Raw genomic sequence first — 22,891 nt, forward strand, 5'->3', positions numbered from 1 at the left:
AATATAGCTACGAGCGAAGTCTTCCTGTGCACAAAGATTGAAATCTTGTTGAACGACTGAAGATTTCATGCAGCAGAGGAATCTCAGAGGCTGCCAAACATCCTAACAAGAAGACTCTTACAGAATGCATTTGTTGCGATCGCTGCATTCGCTCCCAAGGGGACTACTTTGAATGTCACAGTGAAGAATAAGATCGACATATGACGTAATAATTTTAATTGATATATTAAAAGGACTTTTTGATACCACCTCGTAAGTATTGCACGATTTTACAATGTTATTACTGATACTAATTTATTTTTATGTGATTCCAGTTCGTTTAAGTTTCAGTGTGCTGGTGAAGATGAACGTAATGCACAGTAATTTACTAGTTCACCACAACAGTAAATAAATATTCGTATAATCCAGCTTCACTCTTTTTTTTAATTGGTCTGGCCTACTGAAGCCCAAATGAAATAATTTATATCTTCTTTATTTTCTCCTTTCTTTCTTTCCAGTAGTTTTCATTCTTTCCGTATGTTTTCCTCTTCTTCCTCCTGTCCAAATAGCGCCTGTATTTTTCTTAGATTCCTTATAGAAGCTTTAAAAACGTTTTACTTTCGCTCTGAACGCATCTGTTTCTTCTGTTTATTCTCCCGTTATTTCCATTTCCTTCAGACTTGCTTTAACTTCTTTGATACACGTCACTGATGTTTTTCGATGTAGAATGCAATTCTTGTCTTCCTCATTTATCTAATATTCGTTCTATTTTTTTCATAAACTTCCTTATTACTTCTTAATTTCCATTTATCATTGTCACACTTGTTCTTAAGATTTTCGTGATGATATTCCTCTCCTTCTTTTCTATTTCGCCTAATTAACTGTATTGCCTGTATTTAACAAAAGGCATTCTGAAGCATAAAGTCTTGTAGTGCCGGAGTTTTGCATTTATGGGTAAAGATTTCTTGCTATGCAGATTTTTTGTTAGCTGAAAACCTAGTTTTTTGTCCTTTCTAAGTTAGCTTCTTTGTCCAAAGCATTTGGTTGTATTATTTCATATAACATTTAATTTTTATATGGAAAAGATCTTTTTTCAACACTAGATATGATTAAAATTTCATACAACGATTATTGCACACAACTCAAAGTATTTGTTAGAACTGTGATTCGGTGTTTTGACATATATTCACTCTAATGTTACCGCATATTTGTAGCATGCTGAACTGCAGGCTATAATAGCATGTGGCTTCTTGAAAGGTTCATCAGTATAGCTCGTAGAAAAATGACTGATTTTCTCATTTTCCAACCAGTGATAAAAAACTGTTCATTCAATTAAATGCGTGAGAATCATTGCGGTAATGTCGTCCCACGTCTTTACGGAACCACATATCATCTACGTTTTCTCACGAAACAACTCTGGGCATAAAGCCTCCATTAAAGGGTTCCATATATTCGTCGTGTTGAAGCGCCTGAGAAAACAGAGTTTTCCTGAATACTATGCAGTTCATATACCAACTCTTGGAGTTTTGACTTGTTTCTAATTAATCAGGTGATGATTAGTGCCTGTCAGTAAACACTTTTACCTGATCGCTTCATTTAAAGTTGACCTCGTCTGTGCAAAAGGAGATTTATGGAAACTTCCGACATTGTACTCTGATGTTTGCTGAAAGAGGCGAAAATAACGTTTTCGACTTCACTCCATACTGCACAAATTGTTCATAGTGTCCCTTAACTTTCGGGACACCCAGTTTTAGGTAATCGATTGGCAACCTGTTGTGCGCGGAAAGGAATAATGTGTCCCATGGAGATAACAAATTATGCGAGCATTTCATGTAGGAAACATACAGTAATATATACTGACATACCTTTGGGAAAGAAGGGGTATGACCCTTAAATGCATGAAGTAAATTAAATTTTGTTAGCAATTCACAAAGAATTTGTTGATGCTCTACCTCGCTTAATTGAAACGGACGTTTAGTACAGAATGCCCATTATGTACAATTTCAGAGTGATCTATGAATCTGTGGCTGACTTTAGTCTAAACAGTGCATATAAGTGTCATGATAGCTAATACATGAACTGTTATAGGAAGCACACGTACGTGGCATATAGCCGAAGGTCTGTAACGTCCCCTTAGAAAAATTATAAATGACTGTGCTGATAAACCTATTTCATTATTTGATTTTCAAACAGCTGAGCAAAACTGAACGTACTCAGACATTTCTCTTTTTACTAAACTGACACAATATATATATATATACACTCCTGGAAATGGAAAAAAGAACACATTGACACCGGTGTGTCAGACCCACCATAGTTGCTCCGGACACTGCGAGAGGGCTGTACAAGCAATGATCACACGCACGGCGCAGCGGACACACCAGGAACCGCGGTGTTGGCCATCAAATGGCGCTAGCTGCGCAGCATTTGTGCACCGCCGCCGTCAGTGTCAGCCAGTTTGCCGTGGCATACGGAGCTCCATCGCAGTCTTGAACATGATAGCATGCCGCGACAGCGTGAACGTGAACCGTATGTGCAGTTGACGGACTTTGAGCGAGGGCGTATAGTGGGCATGCGGGAGGCCGGGTGGACGTACCGCCGAATTGCTCAACACGTGGGGCGTGAGGTCTCCACAGTACATCGATGTTGTCGCCAGTGGTCGGCGGAAGGTGCACGTGCCCGTCGACCTGGGACCGGTCCGCAGCGACGCACGGATGCACGCCAAGACCGTAGGATCCTACGCAGTGCCGTAGGGGACCGCGCCGCCACTTCCCAGCAAATTAGGGACACTGTTGCTCCTGGGGTATCGGCGAGGACCATTCGCAACCGTCTCCATGAAGCTCGGCTACAGTCCCGCACACCGTTAGGCCGTCTTCCGCTCACGCCCCAACATCGTGCAGCCCGCCTCCAGTGGTGTCACGACAGGCGTGAATGGAGGGACGAATGGAGACGTGTCGTCTTCAGCGATGAGAGTCGCTTCTGCCTTGGTGCCAATGATGGTCGTATGCGTGTTTGGCGCCGTGCAGGTGAGCGCCACAATCAGGACTGCATACGATCGAGACACACAGGGCCAACACCCGGCATCATGGTGTGGGGAGCGATCTCCTACACTGGCCGTACAGCACTGGTGATCGTCGAGGGGACACTGAAAAGTGCATGGTACATCCAAACCGTCATCGAACCCATCGTTCTACCATTCCTAGACCGGCAAGGGAACTTGCTGTTCCAACAGGACAATGCACGTCCGCATGTATCCCGTGCCACCCAACGTGCTCTAGAAGGTGTAAGTCAACTACCCTGGCCAGCAAGATCTCCGGATCTGTCCCCCATTGAGCATGTTTGGGACTGGATGAAGCGTCGTCTCACGCGGTCTGCACGTCCAGCACGAACGCTGGTCCAACTGAGGCGCCAGGTGGAAATGGCATGGCAAGCCGTTCCACAGGACTACATCCAGCATCTCTACGATCGTCTCCATGGGAGAATAGCAGCCTGCATTGCTGCGAAAGGTGGATATACACTGTACTAGTGCCGACATTGTGCATGCTCTGTTGCCTGTGTCTATGTGCCTGTGGTTCTGTCAGTGTGATCATGTGATGTATCTGACCCCAGGAATGTGTCAATAAAGTTTCCCCTTCCTGGGACAATGAATTCACGGTGTTCTTATTTCAATTTCCAGGAGTGTATATATATATATATATATATATATATATATATATATATATATATAGCGCAACGTAACCTGACTTTTAATAATCCCTACAAAAGAATGGCTCTGACTAACAATAACCTATACCTTTCATGATGAATCACTTACCTCACAAAAATCTTCGTTACTCGAACTACTGCAATACACCGAGCGCCAATACTGCCAGCTAAATGAAAGATTCTAACTACTGAAGGCACTAACTGCTGATAGGCATGGTTAGCAAAGGAAAGATTTTGATAGAGAACGAACAATGTATTTACCTTAATAGTGTTCAAAAGTCATGACATCCAGTCGTACAGATTTCCTTTTTCTGACAGACTCATGTCCAGATCGTCCGCTCTCAAAACTCTGTCATCTCTCTCCCCACATCCACCACTGCTGGCGTCTCACCTCCAACTGCGCAACGCTTCGCGCTGTTCACATCCAACTGCCCAACACTACACAAGCGAATATTCCGGCAATGAGTCCAACCAGCCACAGACTGCACAGCACAGTCAGTGATTTTCATACAGAGCACTACGAGGCGTTACCAACATAAAAACATAAACAGCCTACTTACAGGTCGAGCGACCTGCCATCGAGAACAAGATAATAATTCAAGAAGAAAGAAGTAAAATACTTCTCAAGTAACGTACATTCACTCATTTCATTATTGTTATGGTACCTCATCCCAATAGACAGCAAGCCAAAAATCAGTTACGACTAATATAGTGTGTAGAGATGGTATTTAGACAGATGCTAGAAATCACTTTAATAAGTCTACGGAGCCCTTGTTTGTTAAGTTTCCGATCCTCAGAACAGCAGCTTCTGTTATCTACGTTTAGCGTCGCTGCTCCGTACAGCATCGATCGCGGTGACGGTTGCCGGCACCGGTTTGCATGTGAGTTTCAAATTTTTTGTTGCTCTATGCCTATGGTTCAAATGGCTCTGACAAGAGCACTATGGGACCTAACATCTGAGGTCACACCGGCCGGCTATATGCCTATCTTCACTAGTTTCTGTAAAGAGTCACAGTGTAAACTGGATGTTTTTTCAAAAAGAAGTGTTCAGCTTGTGTGGAGTGGCCTCGCAGCCGAGAACACAAGTTTACCATTGAAGAAAAATGTTCAGAAACTGACAGTTTTCGTAAGAAAATGGAGAGCAAAACAGTACGTATTTGACTGTTCCCTATTGTGTATGACGTTAGTTTATCGAAAGCTCAAGTAAATCGTTTCGACCTTTCTGTTTGGTTGGTGTCAGTAACTTAGAAAAGGGGCTCATTGTCGTTAGCCACAATTCATTTCCATTCAGTTACCATGTTTACAGAGAGCAGACGTGATCTTAATGAGAAAGACAGACGGTTTAATGGTTCAAATGGCTCTGAGCACTATGCGACTTAACTTCTGAGGTCATCAGTCACCTAGAACTTAGAACTAATTAAATCTATCTAACCTAAGGACATCACACACATCCATGCCCGAGGCAGGATTCGACCCTGCGACCCTACCGGTCGCTCGGTTCCAGACTGTAGCGCCTAGAACCGCACGGCCACAGACGGTTTAGCTCACAACTTTCATCAGCGCCCCTGAGAAGTGAGAATAAAAAGTCTTAGCCATTAAGATGACAATAATTACTCGCACCATGAATCTTAGTTAGAAACGTCTGTGTTTCTTGTCTTCATTTTGTAACGCATCATCTGTGATCCATTTCCAGGTCAGCAATATTTTAGCTACTCTTATATTTACTTTATTTGGTAAAATGCATTTCGAGCCCTGTGACTTTGTCATCCGATACAAGTTGCTCGTATTACATATTTACTGTGTGAAAGAAGACTTTCGTTTTCCTAGAATAAAATAGAACACGAAAATTGTCGCTCTGCACAGAACAGAAATTGTGTAAACATTATTCACCTCAAGCAATAAATTGGTTGTTGCCTGACACACACCGTAAGCTCCATCAGACTTGCAGTACTGCATTGTGAAATATGCTGAAATGTACTAATTGCAGTGTGCTTCATGTAAGGTCAAGTGAACGAAACTTTGAGAGAGATTTCCTAAGCATGCAAACGCACCGGGACTCAACCATCCTGAGACGTTCACAAAAGCTAATCAGATATATGTACAAACGATTGGAGATGTGTCTACAAAAAATGAAATATGGCGATTATCTGCGGATGAATTTCCTCGGACACAACTACTTTACAAATTTCTACGAAGCACTAATAGTTTCAATTGTGTACATCTCTAATGCCTCAGCAAATTCATCAGGGGTAACTTCGTGATAAGAGTGGAAACGTCGCCTGCAGAAAATACAGCCAGTTTGCAGAAGAATATTGCTTTTCCATTTTATTGTTTGGCCAACATTTAAGTTAGCAATTACCGTCAGTTTTCTGTTCACAGAAACGACCTTCAGAAATTACCTGTGTCCAAATCAAGGAAACCATAATGAAATGTCAGGAGAGGCAAGCGCGAAGCTCATCTATAAAGAAAAGACTGCCACATTTTCTTGGCTTCATTCATCAAGTAGCGCTGTCAATTCAAGTTCCAAGGAAATACAAGGGCTAGTCACAAAGTTTTAATTATCACTGGTAAACACTGAGCTGTGATAATGACGCTTGGCGTTAGACCTACACGTAAAAATGTAAATATGTCAGAAGGCATTATCGGCTGGGATACTCTACACCACGGGTTCTGCTGCCTGTCAGAATTGTTGTTCTTCTCCACACGCATAGCCCATTTCCTTGCAGTTATGTTAGAATTGTATCGTACTTGTATTTGCAGAATGTAGGTGAATATAATGGTTGTGTTATGGTTCTGTCGTATGATAATGATTGTGATGATGACGATACAAGGAAGAGGGTGAAACCAGTGCCGCTACATAATCTATTCCTCTCAAACAGCACCAGCATCCCCATCTGACGAACGGATTACCATCAACAGTAAGACATAACTTCACACCATGAGACACTACAGGGAGTTTTGGAATTTAATACAGGACTTTGCCGCAACGTCTATATCAGACAATAAGTGTCTGGCACAGTTATTAGACCGATTACTGCTGCTATAATGGCAGGTTATAAAGGTGTAAGTGAGTTTGAACGTGGTGTTATAGTCGGCGCACGAGGGATGGGACACAGCATCTCCGAGGCTGCGATGAAGTGGGGATTTTCCCGTATGATTGTTTCACGAGTGTATCGTGAATATCAGATATCCGGTAAACCATCAAATCTCCGACATCGCTGCGGCCGGCAAAAGATCCTGCAAGAACGGGACCAACGACGGATGAAGAGAATCTTTCAACGTGACAGAAGTGCAACCCTTCTGCAAATGGCTGCAAATGTCAGAGCTGGGTCAGCGTGCGAACCATTCAAACAAATATCATAGATATGCGCTTTCGGAGTGGTGGCCCACTCGTGTATGCTTGATGACTGCACACCTCCCTGGGCCAGCCAGTACCGACATTGGACTGTTGGTGACTGGAAACGTGTTGCCTGTTTGGACGAGTCTTGTTTCAAATTGTATCGAGCGGATGGACGTGTACGAGTATGGGGACAACCTCATGGTTCCATGGACCCTGCGTATCTACAGGGACTGTTCAAGCTGGTGGAAACTGTGTAATGGAGTGGGGCGTGTGCAGTTGGAGTGATAGCAGGCAGCATCCTGTCTGATCATCTGCATTCATTCATGTCCGATGTGCATTCCGATGGACTTGGGCAATTTCGGTAGGACAATCGGACACTCCACACGTCCAGAATTGCTACAGAGTGGCTTCAGGGTCCCTGTTCTGAGTTTAAACACTTCCGCTGCCCACCAAACTCCCCAAACATGAACATTACTTAGCATGTCTGGGATGCCTTGCAACGTGCTGTTCAGAAGAGCTCTCCACCGCTTCGTACTCTTGCGGAGTTATGGACAGCCCTGCACGATTCATGGTGTCAGTTCCTCTAACACTACTTCAGACATTAGTCGAGTCCATGGCAAGTGGTGTTACGGCACTTCTGCGTGCTGTCTGGGGCCCTACACGACATTAGGGAGGTGCACCAGTTTCTTAGGCTCTTCAGTGTATAATAGATATTCAGTTGTCATTTTGTAGAGCAGTGGAAGTGCAAACAGTGCGCTGTCTTCAGAGGAATAATCGTGTTGTTGAGTTCGCCGTAGCCTTTGACTGAAGCGTATATACTTAATGACACAGTGATTAAAGTGGAAAGTAGCTCTTTTTAAATCGATGAAAAACAGCAGTATGACCCGTTTACGAACTTCGAAGCGAAGGTTCGACACACCAACATCAATAAATTATTTACAAGACATTAGTGCAGGATGGCTGCCTACAGTTGGAACTTACGGAGCTATACTGTGACAGGCAGTTGCGGGATAAATTTCGTATTAAAATAGCTCTTGCAGAATCGTATAAACATTTTTCTCGACATAGATTTCCACGATTTGACAAGTTTTCAGTTATGGTTATGTCAGAGTCTGGACCCTCATGCTTAGCGAGCTATGTTTTTCCTCATTGAAGAGGACGAAATCTACCCACATAAGCTCACTCACAGACTGCAACTTAAAAGTTTACCTTCGAGCTGGCAGTAGTTAGAATGTGGTACCAGACACTGATGCTTAAGTGAAAAACAAAATAAGTAGAATTCACTGACACCTGGTGTCTTTACGTTGAACATGTGAGTGAAGTAGCCACTAAATAAAAGTTGACGGCAATATAAACGCCGTCCAAAAACGACAGTCACTCTAAGCCATCATCGGTCGTAAGAGATATCATGTATCGTACTTAGCTGCCCTGTGTTCTTCATCTTATCTGTTACAAGAAACTAAGTTCCATTTCATTGTTGTTTTCTCATCAATACAACAGTTTTAGGAAATAAATGTGCTATGATAGTGTAACGCCGGAAATGCATATCCTCCTATTTCCATCTATTGTACTATTATTTTTTTTCCTTGTTTTGTTACCTCAAGATATGACATTTCTGTCTCTTTATATATTGTAATTGTTTTACTGTTTGTATATATATATTTATGCACTCATGTCGATGTATAATTGGTTTGTTTCGTAAATATTATTTGTATTTTTACGCTGGGTCTTGCCTAGGGAAAACTGCTATCGAACGATTACATCGATAGGTCGTGTAAAGAATCAAAGTTTGTAGGATCTTTGGTAGTGTTAACTCTGCCGCGTGGAGCGTTGGCAGTGAGAGTCTGGCGGGAGTAGCGAGTGGAGCAGGTGTTGTGTGACGCTCCCGCGAGTTGCCGCGCTTTCGGGGTTTGGCAGCATGTAATTGCGCTCGACTTGCGATGATAGTTTCTGACATGGTGTCGCGGACGGGAAACATTAACTAGCGCACATCAAGAGCCCGTTTCGTCTGGTGACCGTGTCGAGAAGAAGGCGCGCCAACATCCAGCTTCTGCAACAGCGACGGCCGACAATGAGTGACTGTCGCCACCTCCTCGACCGACGGCTTCAAACCTTCAATCAACCGACAAGGAAGACTGGACGCACGTAAAGTTTTAGAGCTGTATGGCACACCTCAGCTTTTAATCTTGTTCCATTTTCGTAACTATAATTACAGCAACTTAGCATGAACGTTTGTTGCTCATTGTCCCAATTGCATCACCAAGCAGAGTCCCTTCCTTTTCCGAAATGAACCCGAGTGTCGTTGAAATTCAAACGCCAGCATTAAAGTAATATAGCTAACTCGTTTTCACTGCTTTAATTTCAAAGTTCAATTATGGCATTAATAGCTGGCTACAATATTCAGATTACACAAGCACGAATTAAGAGTGCGAGCTTTGTTACCGTATTTTAGCTTACCTGTGACTGCAGCTCAGCTTGGTACGTACTAAATTTTACTATTGTTAATTGTTCAGAATCATTTAATTCAAGTTCAAAGTTAAATCTCTTCTTTCTAAATTGCGTAGATTCAAGTAGCTTTTGAAATGATTGTTGAGGTAGTCCAAGACTAACCGTATTTTACTGAATTTCGATGTGCTTCAGAAAGAAAGCTCACTATTAACTTCAGTCACTAAATTAACTTTCGATTTTCCGGTTTTAGTAATTCTTTTGCTAAATTGAGTCAGAGTGTAGCGAAATTTATTACTTCTGACAAACTTTCAGTTTTCACACTACACGTGTCAACCTTCAGTTGCCACGCTTCTAGTGCTAATTATATGTGTAAAAACCTTTCTTTTTCAGTTACTATAGTAATTGTCCTTAGGACTGGCGACCGTGATTTCCCCCAAATCTCAAATATCTAATTACCGCTAGTTAATTGTTAACGTAACGGCCGCACATTTACTTTCTTTATTAACTTTACCCCTCTTCAAAATTAATTTCCACCAGTTTCATTTGCATTTTTCCTTTCATTTAGATGTAACCCTTTCCTCCCTCTTTACCGATAGATTAACTTCGGTGACGATTGCTTTTCCCAAATTTCCATTAGGTACACGCGGTTTAAATTTTCACTGTCATTAAGGTCGGTAAGTGAGGGGGAGGTTACAATAGGCATTAATTAGCCACTGCGAAGCGATATTGGTTCCTAGAACTAACATTAGCTGCCTTAGAGTAGTCTCGTTGACAATAATTTCTCATGCGGAGCTGTCTTATACCGGTTCCTCCTCCCCTCCCGACCCCTCCCCTCCCCTCCCCTCGTCTTCTCCTTCCATTATTCGGCGGGAGCCGGCCGGTTGCTCACCGCTGAGGCGTGAGCGCGAGCCAGTTTGCACGAGCAGATCACTGAGCGGGCCTGGTTTACCATGTAGTCGTCCAGTGCCTGTAGCAAGGAACTGCAGAGGCGGTGGAAGGCGACGACTGCAGTGCTGTCAGCAGTAAGCTGGGGCAGCCTTGCCGAGGTGGCCAGTGTCAGCACAGTCCCGCCGCAGAGAAGCGGTCGGTATCGAGTGCTGTCGGCAGCACTGGGGGCAGCAAGCCGGACTCGGCGCGGCCCGGGGCCTCCGGAGGTGACAGAGTGCCAGGCGTTGAAGTGCGCTTGATGGCCCCACAGTGGACCCAGTATGGTGCCCGAGGGCATCAGGCTAACTGGCACCAGCAGACCCTGGACTGCGCCTAGCAGCCGGTGCTGGCTGAGGACAAAGGCGGCAGGTGCTGAGGCTGCATCAGTACTGAGGATGGAGTCCAAGTCAGAACTGAAGTTGAAGCGCAACACGGCGCCGGCAGTGGTCACGTCAGAAGCCCCCTCTGATGTCATGTCTAACGTCGGATGACGAGAGACAGGTCCGCAGTGCAAGCCAGCTTTAGCTGGGATAGAGACCCAGATATACGAGCTTGTTCGAGCGGCGCTGTTGTGACAAGCCGCCCTGCTTGTTGCCACGTACGCCTGAAAAGCTTTGCCCGGACGTTGCGGCGGAGCAACGGGTGTGCGGACATTTATCCACGCCGGACATTTGCCACGCCGGACATTTGCCACGCCGGATATTTGCCACGCCGGACATTTGCCACGATTTTACCTGGTCCGAAGTGTTGGGTCCCTTGTCTCTCCCTCCTCCTCCTCCTCCTCACCTGTCGCCTGACTCGCAGTAGAGGTACTTACTGAGCCTTTCCGCTGGTTTTCTTAACATAGGACCAGAATCTCTATGGATTTTCCGCCATATTTCTACAGAGAGTTTCGTCGTGGAAACTATTAAATGCATCTCGCATTGAAATCCTCTCCAAATTGAGTAAAACTTCGCCAATCTTGGAGATTTTGCGCCCGTCAAAATATACGTGCCTTTTTCGGTGCTCCTGCAGCAGCTTTCTGTCGTTTTTTGTGTACCATGGGGAATCAGTTCCGTCTGATATTAATTTATTTGGTACGAATCTCTCGAGTGCTGTTGATACTATTTCTTTGAACTTAAGCCACATATGGTCTTCACTTACATAGTTCGGAAGGATTGGAGACCGTCTCTTAGAAAGATGTCAACCGAATCTTTAGTTGCTTTTATAAATATATATATTTCGCGTTTAGTTTTGGTGAATTTCTTTGTTACGGAATTGAGCCTCGCTACGACTGTGTGTTCACTAATCCATGTATCCGTCGTGATGCTCAGGATTATTTGTGGCTAAGAGGTCAAGTGTGTTTTCGTAACCATTTACAATTTGAATGGCGTCGTGAACTAATTCTTCAAAATAATTTTATAAAAAGCATTTAGAACAATTATGGAAGTTGTTTTCTATCTACAATAGGGTCTGAAAATGTATTTTGGTCAACATACGGAAGGCAGATTGAAGTCACTGCCAACTATGATTGTATGAGTAGGGTACCTATTTGCGATGAGACTCGAGTTTTCTTTGAAATGTTCAGCAACTGTTTCATCTGAGACCGGGGGTCGGTAAAAGGAGCCAGTTATTAATTTATTCCGGTTGTCGAATATAGCCTCTGTCCATACTAAGTCACAGGAACTGCCTGCTTCAATGTCGCTTGTGAGCTGGAACACACATTACATTATTTTTCCTTAAGTTGTGCTTCTTGTTTCTGTCGTAGTGGAGATCATTACAATTACGGCTTTTCCCTCCAAAACCTAGGATGCTTTCTGTGTGACCCTGTAAATACCAGAGCTAAACAATGTAGAACAACAACGTACGTTACAATCATAGCATTTTGTATTACTTCATTTCCTTATTTCTAACATTTTAAAATTGTACGTCGACTTTAGATGACACATCGTTTATGAACGTACTTTCAGTCATGTTTTGAACGTTGTCCCGCTACACTTTATTAAGTAATTTTTCGCCGCAAGGGATATCGGATTTTAGAGAGTAAATTAATATGGAGTATGTCGTTCTTCTTTTCAAACATTCACATACCCATTTCTTCTTTCCTTATTGTCTTGTGGGCATGCAGTTGTAGAAATTAAAGTAGGCACAAATGCAGAGATCAAAAATAAATGATTAGCATACATTCGCATTCTCTTTCCAGCGTTCCTTTCTTGTTGCTCCCATGGCGATGGACTGTTTCTATCGTAATCTGTAAGCGTGAAAGGAAGCTACCGTACAGACAGAGGGATCTATATTTATACTTGGCAGAACTAATTACATACTGACATAATCGTCGGAATTGCTTTCGTTTCTCAAAAGTTATAAATATTTCGATTTCGGAAAAGAAGCTCTGTATTTCGCAAAGATGTCGAAGAAGAAGGACCCTTACGTACTGGCTGTATCGAGTAAGATGTCCTGACGGCGGTTTGAAAGCGGACAGTAGTAGTAGTACGAAGAAAGGCGTCCCTTACCTGAGGGATCCCTACCTGGCGAAGGGGCAAGTGTGGCAAATGTCCGGCGTGGCAAATGTCCGGCATTAGGAGCAACCCTTCCTGTTGTAGCACGGGTTACAGGGTGCTGGAGTAGTGGTATTACAGTGCCTGCCAATGGAATTACGGAACTGACTGCCCACTGCACCCCTTGTCGCGACCCGCTTGAGCGGTTGCCGCAGCACTGAATCAGTGAATTTTATATTATTCCGACTTGTTTATGAGTTAGAGAAAAGTAGCGACAGATTTGTAAACATCGTTACATTACTGATGTGCTGGAACAAATATGTCTGAAAAGCCCGCTTGCAGAACTACGGTTTGGCGGGTCTTTATGCACGGTTCCTGTTTGAGCATGGAAAATGGGGTGAAACATTTTCGGTTTAGCCCGGCCCAGTGGCCATTTGAATAACCGTTCGAACTTTTGTCTTACTGTAGCTATTTTACATTATACTAAGCAAGATTTGAGCGACGAACCGGAGCTGGCGCACTGGCAGATTGTGAAAATCGTTGAATTGCGTTTGCAAAAGATTTTAACTGAACTGAAATTAACTTTCAGGTAATGTGCATAGTTCGGATATTGCGTGCAAGGACAGTTACACTCGTTAGGATTTTACGTGCAAAAATGGGCACCCTTGAATAGCTCCGGACGAAAGTGAAACTGACAGTTCAAATTTAGTCCAGTTGTGCATCGGACCTTGGTCTAATAAAAGTTTTAACTGTGTCCAAAAATTCTTGCTTCGTTTGGATTTTACGAGGCAGGTTTTTAAAGTGCGCCGCTTCTGTACTTCAAACTTGTATCAATCCGTTGAAACTTGGCACGAAGATAGATAACTACATAAAATCAAAACGGATTTTTTTCATTCAATAATCTTCATCCGTTTTCGAGATACGGTGGTTTTAAGTTGAGCGAAATGCTGCATGTAAAATTCGTTCTTATGTGAATTAATGCACGGAAGTGGCTTGAAGTGAATCAGGTAACTAAAAAATGCATTCTTACGATAAAATTCAAACATCGATTTCAAAAATCTAGCATCATTAGTTTTTTTTTTTTTTTTTGCGCTTGCCATTTCTATGTTTGAAACTTGTGCGAATTGGTTCAAAGTTCGTGAGGAGGTAGACAAATACATGCAATTCGTGGTCGTCCTATTGTTTTGTGAAAACTCTATACATTGCTGTGATGTAAGCAACATGATTCAAAACACAATAAAAAAAAACCTGTACCGGATCAGACGTCGCCAGAGTTAACCAAAATTTACATCGGTTTCAAGCTATGGCAGTCTAATGTTGAACTTACCGTAGAGTGAAACTTGGGAACCAGAATGGAAAATGCTCCTATCGTAGCACAGAAAAGATGTATATGCCCTGGGCAGAATTAGGTTCAAATGGCTCTAAGCACTATGGGACTTAACATCTAAGGTCACCAGTCCCATAGACTCAGAACTACTTAAACCTAACTAACCTAAGGACATCACACACATCAATGCCCGAGGCAGGATTCGAAACTGCGACCGTAGCAGCCGTGAGTTCCAGACTGAAGCGCCTAGAACCGCTCGGCCACAGAGGCCAGCGCAGAATTAGGAATGTAAATGGAGGGAACTAGCTTTTCAACTTATTGGCAACTTAAAAGACCATTAAATCGAAACACCTTGATATATTCACGCTTTCTGTCCGAGTTAACCGTACTTCCCCAGCGCATTGAGCTGCCTTAGACCCACCCCCTGTTACACGTATGCTGGGCGTTGTAAGAACGAAAAAGACACAAATTTACGTGCTTCTAGAGTGTGGGATGCATCTACAATAGAACTATATCCCAGAATTGGAAAGCATCTTTAATAGAAAGAATTCCAGAGAGAGGATCCACCTCTCGTAAACTTTAATGACACGTTATTTCACATTGCACGGCATGAGAAATGCCATGTTGGATGGCATGACGTACAACAGGAGAATCTTTGATTCCATATTAATAAGGATGAAGACTGGACTATCGTTTTTCAATCCCCAGTAGCAGCAGCAGCTGCTCCAGCCGCAAATTGTTTCATTTTCCGAAATACATGTAGATGTCAAAGGCAGGCGCTGTGTGTCTTGTTTGGGAACAAAGTTGTTCCATTCTCTCATTGTACTTGCTGCTCGCAACATTAATGCCCACTTTACTCTTCGCCCTCAAGCTTACATTCAATACGGCTCATTTTCACAGCAGCAAAGGTAACTGGGATATCAGACCAAATAAATTATAATTATATTATTGCACTGTAATTAGCCACTGCAGAGCACAGGTCTCTTGCACCAAAAAACTCTGAAACCTTTTTCGGTGGTGTTAGGGCAGACAGCAACGTCTTTAGTTTCCAAAGAGTAAATTCTGTGGCTCGTTTTCAAAGGTTTGCGCCGAGCGTACGCTTGATAAGCCTTAGTGTGAAGGTATTATAATAAGTGGCTAAGTATGAATCATGTCATTTTCAATAAGCGCTACCAAGAAAGCCCGCAGGAATACCACTTCTGCAGCCTGAATATTGTAATTAATGTATTCAGGTCCACGTTGTGTAGCAACATTAGCCGCCTATCTTGAAACGTGTAAGGTACTGCAATAGCTTGCAAACAAATGAGAACAGCATTCACATATACTCCGCGCGACCGCTACGGTCGCAGGTTTGAATCACATGTGTGATATCCTGAGGTTAGTTATGTTTAAGTAGTTCTAAGTTCTAGGGGACTGAAGACTTCCGATGTTAAGTCCCATAGTGCTCAGAGCCATTTGAACCATTCACATATACTTTGGCTAAGTAAAATTAATGATACTTTTCTGTACATGTCAGATTTGTAGATTATCTTTATATGTAAAAATTTTTCTTCTGCCATACGTTTCCCCCCTTCGCCAGTAATATTCCGTTGCAATTTGACGTCATTTTGACAAGTGGTGTTATTTCTACAACGTATTGAAAGTTCGTTAATTATAATCATCCTATATATATCATCATCATCATCATCATCATCATCATTTAAGACTGATTATGCCTTTCAGCGTTCAGTCTGGAGCATAGTCCCCCTTATAAAATTCCTCCATGATCCCCTATTCAGTGCTAACATTGGTGCATCTTCTGACGTTAAGCCTGTTACTTCAAAATCATTCTTAACCGAATCCAGGTACCTTCTCCTTGGTCTGCTCCGACTTCTCCTACCCTCTACTGCTGAACCCATGAGTCTCTTGGGTAACCTTGCTTCTCCCATGCGTGTAACATGACCCCACCATCTAAGCCTGTTCGCCCTGACTGCTACATCTATAGAGTTCATTCCCTCATTGTTGATAAGGTAACCTGAATCCACCCAGCTTTCGCTCCCATACAACACAGTTGGTCGAAAGATTGAACGGTGCACAGATAACTTAGTCTTGGTACTGACTTCCTTCTTGCAGGAGAGAGTAGATCGTAGCTGAGCGCTCACTGCATTAGCTTTGCTACACCTCGCTTCCAGTTCTTTCACTATGTTGCCAACCTGTGAGAATATGCATCCTAAGTACTTGAAACCGTCCACCTGTTCTAACTTTGTTCCTCCTGTTTGGCACTCAATCCGTTTATATCTCTTTCCCACTGACATTACTTTCGTTTTGGAGATTCTAATCTTCATACCATAGTCCCTACATTTCTGATCTAGCTCTGAAATATTACTTTGCAAACTTTCAATCGAATCTGCCATCACAACTAAGTCATCGGCATATGCAAGACTGCTTATTTTGTGTCACATATCTTAATCTCACCCAGCCAGTCTACTGTTTTCAACATGTTGTTGTTGTGGTCTTCAGTCCTGAGACTGGTTTGATGCAGCTCTCCATGCTACTCTATCCTGTGCAAGCTTCTTCATCTCCCAGTACCTACTGCAACCTACATCCTTCTGAATCTGCTTAGTGTATCATCTCTTGGTCTCCCTCTACAATTTTTACCCTCCACGCTGCCCTCCAATGCTAAATTTGTGATCCCTTGATGCCTCAAAACATGTCCTACCAACCGATCCCTTCTTCTAGTCAAGTTGTGCCACAAACTTCTCTTCTCCCCAATCCTATTCAATACCTCCTCATTAGTTACGTGATCTACCCACCTTATCTTCAGCATTCTTCTGTAGCACCACATTTCAAAAGCTTCTATTCTCTTCTTGTCCAAACTGGTTATCGTCCATGTTTCACTTCCATACATGGCTACACTCCATACAAATACTTTCAGAAACGACTTCCTGACACTTAAATCTATACTCGATGTTAACAAATTTCTCTTCTTCAGAAACGATTTCCTTGCCATTGCCAGTCTACATTTTATATCCTCCCTACTTCGACCATCATCAGTTATTTTACTCCCTAAATAGCAAAACTCCTTTACTACTTTAAGTGTCTCATTTCCTAATCTAATCCCCTCAGCATCACCCGATTTAATTTGACTACATTCCATTATCCTCGTTTTGCTTTTGTTGATGTTCATCTTATATCCTCCTTTCAAGACACTGTCCATTCCGTTCAACTGCTCTTCCAAGTCCTTTGCTGTCTCTGACAGAATTACAATGTCATCGGCGAACCTCAAAGTTTTTACTTCTTCTCCATGAATTTTAATACCTACTCCGAATTTTTCTTTTGTTTCCTTTACTGCTTGCTCAATATACAGATTGAATAACATCGGGGAGAGACTACAACCCTGTCTCACTCCTTTCCCAACCACTGCTTCCCTTTCATGCCCCTCGACTCTTATAACTGCCATCTGGTTTCTGTACAAATTGTAAATAGCCTTTCGCTCCCTGTATTTTACCCCTGTCAACTTCAGAATTTGAAAGAGAGTATTCCAGTTAACGTTGTCAAAAGCTTTCTCTAAGTCTACAAATGCTAGAAACGTAGGTTTGCCTTTTCTTAATCTTTCTTCTAAGGTAAGTCGTAAGGTTAGTATTGCCTCACGTGTTCCAACATTTCTACGGAATCCAAACTGATCTTCCCCGAGGTCCGCTTCTACCAGTTTTTCCATTCGTCTGTACAGAATTCGCGTTAGTATTTTGCAGCTGTGACTTATTAAACTGATAGTTCGGTAATTTTCACATCTGTCAACACCTGCTTTCTTTGGGATTGGAATTATTATATTCTTCTTGAAGTCTGTGGGTATTTCGCCTGTCTCATACATCTTGCTCACCAGATGGTAGAGTTTTGTCATGACTGGCTCTCCCAAGGCCATCAGTAGTTCTAATGGAATGTTGTCTACTCCCGAGGCCTTGTTTCGACTCAGGTCTTTCAGTGCTCTGTCAAACTCTTCACGCAGTATCTTATCTCCATTTCATCTTCATCTACATCCTCTTCCATTTCCATAATATTGTCTTCAAGTACATCGCCCTTGTATAAACCCTCTATATACCCCTTCCTTGCTTAGAACTGGGTTGCCATCTGAGCTCTTGATATTCATACAAGTGGTTCTCTTCTCTCCAAAGGGCTCTTTAATTTCCCTGTAGGCAATATCTATCTTACCCCTAGTGAGACAAGCCTCTACATCCTTACATTTGTCCTCTAGCCATCCCTGCTTAGCCATTTTGCACTTCCTGTCGATCTCATTTTTGAGACATTTGTATTCCTTTTTGCCTGCTTCATTTACTGCATTTTTATATTTTCTCCTTTCATCAATTAAATTCAATATTTCTTCTGTTACCCAAGGATTTCTATTAGCCCTTGTCTTTTTACCTACTTGATCCTCTGCTGCCTTCACTACTTCATCCCTCAGAGCTACCCATTCTTCTTCTACTGTATTTCTTTCCCCCATTCCTGTCAATTGTTCCCATATGCTCTCCCTGAAACTCTCTACAACCTCTGGTTTAGTCAGTTTATCCAGGTCCCATCTCCTTAAATTCCCACCTTTTTGCAGTTTCTTCAGTTTCAATCTGCAGTTCATAACCAATAGATTGTGGTCAGAATCCACATCTGCCCCTGGAAATGTCTTACAATTTAAAACCTGGTTCCTAAATCTCTGTCTTACCATCAACATATGATCCATAAATAATATGAACAACAGTGGAGACAGGTTGCAGCCTTGTCTTACCCCTGAAACTACTCTGAACCATGAACTCATTTTACCGTCAACTCTAACTGCTGCCTGACTATCCATGTAAAGACCTTTAATTGCTTGCAAAAGTTTGCCTCCTATTCCGTAATCTCGTAGAACAGACAATAACTTCCTCCTAGGAACCCGGTCATATGCCTTTTCTAGATCTATAAAGCATAGATACAGTTCCCTGTTCCACTCGTAACACTTCTCCATTATTTGCCGTAAGCTAAAGATCTGGTCCTGACAACCTCCAAGAGGCCTAAACCCACACTGATTTTCATCCAATTGGTCCTCAACTAATACTCGCACTTTCCTTTCAACAATACCTGAGACGATTTTGTCCACAACGCTGATTAAAGAGATACCTCTGTAGTTGTTACAATCTTTTCTGTTTCCATGTTTAAAGATTGGTTTGATTACTGCTTTTGTCCAGTCTGATGGAACCTGTCCCGACTCCCAGGCCATTTCAATTATCCTGTGTAGCCATTTAAGACCTGACATTCCACTGTAGTTGATGAATGCCGACTTAATTTCATCCACCCCAGCTACTTTATTGCACTGTAATCTATTGACCATTTTCTCCACTTCCTCAAATGTGATCCTATTTCCGTCATCATTCCTATCCCATTGTACCTCGAAATCTGAAACATTACTGATCGTATTTTCACCTACATTGAGCAACTCTTCAAAATATTCCCTCCATCTGGCCAAGGAATCCACAGGATTCACCAGCAGTTTTCCTGACCTGTCCAAAATACTTGTCATTTCCTTCTTACCTCCCTTTCGAAGACTGCTAGTTACACTCCAGAATGGTTTTCCAGCAGCTTGACCCGAAGTCTCCGACCTGTTTCCAAAGTCTTCCCAAGATTTCTTCTTGGTTGCTGCAATTATCTGCTTGGTTTTGTTTCTTTCTTCAACATACCTTTCTCTGTCTACCTGAGTTCTAGTATGTAGCCATTTTTGATACGCCTTCTTTTTCCTTTTACAGGCTGCCTTGACTGTGTCATTCCACCAAGCTGTTTGCTTCATCCTACCTTTACACACTACTGTTCCAAGACATTCTTTAGCCACTTCTAGTACTGTGTCCCTGTACCTTGTCCATCCCTTTTCCAATGACTGTAATTGACTACAGTCAACTAACTGGTACCTTTCTGAGATCACTGTTATGTATTTGTGCCTGATTTCCTTATCCTGAAGTTTCTCCACTCTTATCCTCCTACATATGGACCTGACCTCCTGCACTTTCGGCCTCACAATCCCAATTTCACTGCAGATTAAATAATGATCAGTGTCATCAAAGAATCCCCTGAATACACGTGTGTCCCTCACAGCCGTCCTGAATTCCTGATCTGTTATTATATAGTCAATGACAGATCTGGTTCCCCTGCCTTCCCAAGTATACCGGTGAATGTTCTTATGTTTAAAAAAGGAGTTTGTGATTACTAAGCCCATACTGACACAGAAATCCAAGAGTTGTTTCCCGTTCCTGTTGGCCTCCATATCCTCTCCAAATTTACCCATAACCTTTTCATAGCCTTCTGTTCGATTTCCAATCCTGGCACTAAAATCACGCATGAGCAGAACACTGTCCTTGTCCTTTACTCTAACAACTACATCACTGAGTGCCTCATAAAAACTATCCATCTTATCTTGATCTGTCCCTTCACAATCCTAATTTTCTTGCTAGACACTGTCAAATATATACACATCAGTCGTTCGTTTACATACCTTATTGCAACTACGCTGGGTTCCATTTCTTTCCTGATGTAAAGCCCTACACCCCATTGTGCTATTCCTGCTTTGACTCCTGAAAGGTAGACCTTGTATTTGCAAAAACAGACATAATGTCTTATGGGATAACAGCAATCAGTGATTTTATAATGTTACTTTAAATCCGTCTTGATTGCAAACTTTTTTTTTATTATTCATATGACCGGTTTCGGTTCATTCAGAACCATCTTCAGATCTGATATTTAAGTTACAGGAGTAACCCGTCCAATTCAGCAACTTTCACATGCTACGTAGCATGTTTGATTGCAAACTTTTTTTTTTATTATTCATATGACCGGTTTCGGTTCATTCAGAACCATCTTCAGATCTGATATTTAAGTTACAGGAGTAACCCGTCCAATTCAGCAACTTTCACATGCTACGTAGCATGTGAAAGTTGCTGAATTGGACGGGTTACTCCTGTAACTTAAATATCAGATCTGAAGATGGTTCTGAATGAACCGAAACCGGTCATATGAATAATAAAAAAAAAGTTTGCAATCAAGACGGATTTAAAGTAACATTATAAGACCTTGTATTCTCCCACTTCCTCTTCTTTCTCACCCCTTACCCGAATGTCACTAACAGCTAAAACGTCCAGCCCCATCTTACTTGCAGCCTCTGCCAGCTCTACCTTCTTCCCAGAGTAGCCCCCATTGATATTAATAGCTCTCCATCTCATTACCATTTGTTTGCCAAGTCGTATCTTAGGAGTCCCCGGTTTGTCAGTTAAAGGTGGGTCTCCGTCACCTCCAAAGGTCCGAGGCATTTTGCTCTGATAGTTGCCAGCATCATATTTAAAGTACCAGGGAAGCAGGTTGCTAGCCTTACTTGCCCCGAGTCCCATTGAGTTTTACCTCTATATATAAACACATATAGAAACGGGAAACACTGTTACCAAAAATCTCAGAAAATTCGTGACCGATTTAAATCAGATTTGTACGTGAATCTTTAACGACTTTCAGACGGAGACAAGTTATATATCTTAATATATATAGCGTATATATGTATATGTAATACTGCATATTATTGTTTCAAGCATATAGTAAGTATTTTTTTAAACAGTAATGTACTGTTTTTTTGCAAAAACTGACTGCGAGAAAGAAAATGCTCTGCTGTGCCTGCTTTAAAAATGTGTGGTTTTGTTTCCTTTGTCATAAGCAGTTTTAACTACGATTGCGGGGAATTTAAACCATTAGGCAAATTGTTTTCCCATACACCGTATAAGCTTTCTGATTACATACATTTTTAAACATAAATTGTACACACAATGATGTACTGTTTTGATGCGTACCTCACAGACGATTTTCACAGAAAACAGTAAAGTTGTATTCCTGGGTACTGTAGAATCTGAATTGGCGATAATAATAAACAAAGCTCAGGGTCAGATAAGGTGAGGTGAAAGAGGAGATGGACGGGTGGGTGGGAGCAGATGGACATTGAGAACAGAAAAGAGGAGATGAACAGGGAGAGGGGGTAGGAGGATGGAGAGAGACGAGAGAGAAGATGGACGCAGAGAGAGGGGGAGGAGGTGATGGACAGAGAGCGGGGGAAGAAGGATGAGATGGACAGGGAGAGTGAGGCTAGGAAATTAGAACGCATATCTTATTTTCCTTCTTTTTCATTTCACCAGACTGAGCCATAGCAACGCGTGGCTGGGTACAGCTAGTTCATTATAATAAATCTCGAGGTCAGCTGTCTGGTAGTGCGAAAAGATAAATGCTAAAATGACAGATTTGTTTAAATTTGTAAATTAAGCGATGAAAATAAATTGTTCGGTGAATGGACTCATATTTATGTATATCGTTTGCATATCGCGCCCCGGCGAGAACAGTGGCACAACTGAAAAATTCTTTACATGGGAACACTTGACTTGAAGAATTAATTCTACAAAACTTGTACTGAAATAGTATAAGTTTCCTTTAAATTTGAAGTAAATATTGCTGGCAGTACATTACATTATATTTTTCGTACACGTTGGAGCACTTCACACGTATTTTTCAATGAGCTGAAGATGCTTTTCGATTTGTGTCACGCTCCTTGCCGAGAAACGCAAAGTAAGCGCAAACACTCAAAGCTGAAGCGAATTTCTTCAGTAGCAGTGTGCAAATATACGCTTCGCGTCAGTGGTTCGAAGCGACGCGTTTAAAGCTAGTTAT

The sequence above is a fragment of the Schistocerca piceifrons genome, chromosome 3 (assembly GCF_021461385.2).
Source record: "Schistocerca piceifrons isolate TAMUIC-IGC-003096 chromosome 3, iqSchPice1.1, whole genome shotgun sequence".
NCBI lineage: Eukaryota > Metazoa > Arthropoda > Insecta > Orthoptera > Acrididae > Schistocerca > Schistocerca piceifrons.